This window comes from Elephantulus edwardii, unplaced genomic scaffold (assembly GCF_000299155.1).
Source record: "Elephantulus edwardii isolate Elephantulus edwardi_28Jun2011 unplaced genomic scaffold, EleEdw1.0 scaffold00020, whole genome shotgun sequence".
NCBI lineage: Eukaryota > Metazoa > Chordata > Mammalia > Macroscelidea > Macroscelididae > Elephantulus > Elephantulus edwardii.
The window spans coordinates 13,571,765-13,575,907 of record NW_006399770.1 but is presented as its reverse complement, the minus strand read 5'-3'; the positions used below and the strand labels follow the sequence as shown (position 1 = coordinate 13,575,907).

General features: G+C 37.7%; 1 pseudogene; it reads left to right on the top strand.

Annotated features, from left to right (window-relative positions):
• Positions 1–2,947, top strand: part of LOC102870329 — a 10,576-nt pseudogene extending 7,629 nt beyond the window's left edge.
• Positions 2,948–4,143: the final 1,196 nt, after the last annotated feature.

The following is a 4,143-nucleotide window of genomic DNA, read 5'->3' as shown; positions in this document are numbered from 1 at the left end:
GTCTGTTTTTCCTGTCTTTTGATGTTTTTGCTTATTGCTATAAATTGACCTCTGATTACTGCTTTGGCTGTTTCCCAGAGGTTTTGGCAGGTGGTGTTTTCATTATCATTAGTTTCAAGAAACTTTTTAATTTCACTGTTTATTTCTTCTACTACCCAGTGGAAACACTGTTCTACCCTGTCTTACAAAGTCATAATCAACTACATGGCAGTAGGTTGGGTTTGACTTTACAGATGATAGGCAGACATTTGTGTTTCAGTGTAAAACTATAGCACACAATTTCAGGGTATGTAACTCTAAAGCTTCTCATATCTTTGAGCTATTTGACACTTCTTAACAAATTGCATATCTTCCTAGTAAAGATTTCCTTGGCTTCTCCTTTTGATAAAACAAACAAACAACCCTCATTTTTTCCATAAAGAGGAAAACCAGTATCAGGTTGGCTTATATTACATTGCACAAATCTGTAACTCTTATCAAAATTTCAATTTGTAAAGATTCCTAAGATACCTTGGCAATAACCCTCTAAACAAACATTTCCAATTTTCATTCCTCCTGCCTGATCAGTGTCAGTGAGATTTATAATCTGTGGCCTGTTTTCCTGTAATCTGAGGAAGCCCTTTGTGCTGGCGTCAAGAGACTTTGCATACGTTTGAAGAAGCTCTTATCTGTAAAAGACCACACATGGACTGGATTTCTCCTGGACAAACTATTGTTGGGGACACTACAGAAGTCTGGTGGAATGCTGAGTCACAAATACCCTTATAGCAAAAAGTGAACAAGAAAGTCAACATTTTCAGCAACAGCATTAATATCTTCAGTTCAAAGACATTCAGTGGGTAGTATGTCATATATTCTAAAGATTTTTTCACTTAACAACTTCTTGGAACCCACTGGTCTAGTTACCCTCAGAGTTCAGCTCTGGAGGGTATTTACTTTTATTTTTAAAAAAATTTATTTTAATGAAAGTTTACAGAGACTTTGGGTTTCTATTCATTCATAGTTACACACTAAGGGTATTTACTTAAATATAAGCTTTCATATTGATTTTTCTTTTTTTCATTTTAATCATCCTGCTTTTAAGAAAATACCAAAAGAATGTCTATCTCTGTTTGGTTGACTAAATTTATATGGAGACCAAGAAGCTGTTGTCAGAACAGAGCAAGGGAACATTGCCTGGTTAAAAATCACAAAAGGTGTATGTCAGGGTTATATCCTTTCTCCAAACCTATTTAATTTGTATGCTGAGCAATTCATTTGAGAATCTCAACTCTATGAAGAAGAATGTAGCATATAGGAGGCAGACTTATCCAAAATTTGTGTCATGCAGATTACAACCTAGGTTGTTCAAAGCAAGAAGGACTTGAAATGCTTGCTGTAAAAGATCAAAGACTATAAACATCAAGAAAACAAAATCTTCATCACTGGGCCAATAGGCAACATCATGATAAATGGAGAGGAGATTGAAATTTTCAACTATTTCATCTTACTTGGATCAGCATCCTTGGTACCAGCAGTCAGAACATCAGAAGACGTATAGCATTAGGAAACTCTGATGTCAGGGACCTCTCCAAAGTCAATGATGTCAATTTAAAGACCAACATGGGATTCTAAACTGACATCCATAAACACTTTTTTTACAACCAGCCTGGATGTAACTGTTTGAAACATGAATCCCAACACTCCCGAGAAGAAATTAACTTGCTCTATCTGCAGGAATTATTTAGTAGATCTAGTCACCACTGACTGCACAACTTTTTCAGATTTTGTCTCTCTATATGCCTGGAGGAAGCCTCTAATTCTCAGAGCTGCCCTGAGGGTAAGAAATCAAGTCCAAAGAGCCCTAGAGCCAACATTGTTTTGAAGACATGTGTGTTCCCTGCCAGGAGCACTTTACAGAGTTCTGAACAAATGTGTGAGATATACACGAAACCAAAGGACATCTTCTGTGAAGAGATCAAGGACACTTCCTATTTGCCCTGCTGTACTTGTCATGAGCACAAGACTCACCAACACTTTCCCTGAGAAAGACCGGCAAAACCTTCTGAAACAAATGAGGTCTCTGGGACACAAACATAAGAAAATCAGAAACATCTTAATAGAGAAACCAGCAGAATCATATTTTGGGGGGAGTTTGTAAATTTGAGGAAGAAGATACTACCTGCTGAATATGAAGAACTATTGTTCTTTGGAGAAGAGGAAAAATATTTGAAGAAACTAGAAAAGGAAAGCAAAGAGAATTCTCAACTACTAAAGCAAAGAGAAAATTGTATGGTTTTACAGGGTAATCTCCTCAGAAAAAAGTATAAAGAATTGGAAGCTGTGTGCTGTCAACCAGACAGAACTTCTCCAGGGTTTTGAAGACCTGATGAAAAGGAGCAAGATTTTGCAGCAGCTCAGGCCCAAGGCTGTGGTTCCAGTGTTCAGTCCGATGCCCCTCGATGGACTGATAAGAAAATTCTCTTGTTACCAAGTGCATATGTCTTTGGATTATGAAGAAATTACTTGCTATTTCCCCTCTTTTTGAAAATCTGAAATTTGTCCTCTTCAGTCATTGTCAATTTGTAGTGACCCACATTCCAACAAAATCTAATTGTTTTGTTTCATGGGGATCTCAGACCTTTACCTTTTCTGGAGAAACTTACTGGGAGGTAGATGTGGCAGGATGTTGGAAATGGATTATTGGATTGTGTAATGATTCCTGGACAAAGAAGAATGACATGTTGGTTAACTCTGAAGGAATTTTCCTACTTTATTGTATCAGAATGAACAGCCAAACACATCTCTTACCTCCTCCCCACTCTTATTACCTCAGTATGTATTTCTGGATTATGGATGTGGTATAGTGAGGTTTACTGATGTGGCCAGTAGGACCCTTATTTGTAGTTCACGTTCACTCTCCCTCTATTACCCTCTCAGGCCTTTTCTTTGCATTGGCCTCCAGTGATCAGGTATAAGTTTGGCAAGCTCTCCATGGATTTGAGAAATTTTCCCTGCGCCCACTTGATTGTCTTTAATTTCACTCCTACCTTTTGGATATGTTTATTACTATTAAAAGATTGTTATTTAAAAAATAAATAAAGGCTAAGGTGGACTGTATTTAAATGTAAAGGCTAAGGTGACCACAGTATTTCCAATCACCGGCATCTGAGAATCAGACAACGGACAATGGTTGATAGAATAATCAATCCCTTTGAGTTGTGGTGTAGGAAAAGAGTACTGGATATTCTATGGACTGCCAGGGAGAAAAACAGATATGTCTTGGAGAAAGTGCAGCACACTTCCTAGAGCACATAAACTTTGGATATATGTGGTTAGGAAGTTCCTTGGACAGGAATATCATGTTTGGATCTGGAGGGCCAGCGAAGGTGAAGCAGACAGATCTTCAATGGATTGACACAGCGACTGCAGCAATGAGCTAGAATGTGTGGGAGATGATGAGCATAAAGGAGGAAGGATCGCTTTAGGTCTGCTATGAGTTGTCTTCAACTTGACAGCATATAACAACTTTTAAGATGTCTAACCTCACTGAATAAAAGGAATATATGATTAGGAAATACCTCGAGTTGCTATAATCAAGGATTCTTTAGGCAGAATATTAAATGATCCAGGAAGTATTAAAAGAAGATGGAAAGAATATACTGAGTCATTGTATTGAAAGGAATTGTTAGACACAGAAGAATTTAATGAAACAACATATGAGCAAGAGCCTATGTGATGAAGGAAGAAGTTCAAGCTGCTTTGAAGGAAATAGCAAAACATAAGGACCCAGGAATAGATGGTATATCAATTGACATATTTCAGCTAACAGATGCTGCCCTGGATGTGCTCACCAAGTTTTTCCAAGAAATCTGGAGAACCCCCACTTGGCCAACGACTGGAAGAGATCTATATTTGTTCCCATTCCAAAGAAAGGTGACCCAACAGAATGTGGAAATTATTAAACAATATCTTTAATATTATAAGCAAGCAAGATTCTACTGAAGATTATCCAAAAATGACTGGAACAACACATCAATAGAGAACTGCATGAAGTGCCGGTTGGATTTAGAAGAGGCTGTGCTACGAGGGTTGTAATAGATAACACTAGATGGATGTTGGCTAAAGGAGACAGTAACAGAGGAATATCTGTTTTTTATTGAC